The sequence below is a fragment of the Gavialis gangeticus genome, unplaced genomic scaffold (genome assembly GCF_001723915.1).
Source record: "Gavialis gangeticus isolate Ggan-Ray unplaced genomic scaffold, GavGan_comp1, whole genome shotgun sequence".
NCBI classification, from domain to species: domain Eukaryota; kingdom Metazoa; phylum Chordata; order Crocodylia; family Gavialidae; genus Gavialis; species Gavialis gangeticus.
Window position 1 is genome coordinate 52,333,398 of NW_017729006.1, and position 356 is coordinate 52,333,753.

The window sequence follows — 356 nt, forward strand, 5'->3', positions numbered from 1 at the left end:
CAGAAGGGTTTGGGAGAGACCTTGTTTCCCCTAGCATCCCCTGGCATAACAAGGAATAACGGCTATAAGTTGTTGGAGAGTAGGTTTAGATTAGACATCCGTAAGAACTACTTCACAGTTAGGGCGGCTAGGATCTGGAACCAACTTCCAAGGGAAGTGGTGCTGGCTCCTACCCTGGGGATCTTTAAGAGGAGGCTTGATGCCTACCTAGCTGGGACCATTTGAGCCCAGTTTTTTCTCCTGCCCAGGCAGGGGGTCGGACTTGAAGATCTACAAGGTCCCTTCCAACCCTACTTCTATGATTCTATGATTCTTAATGTTAACAGTCAGTCCCATTTTTTATGCCTCAGTAAGGA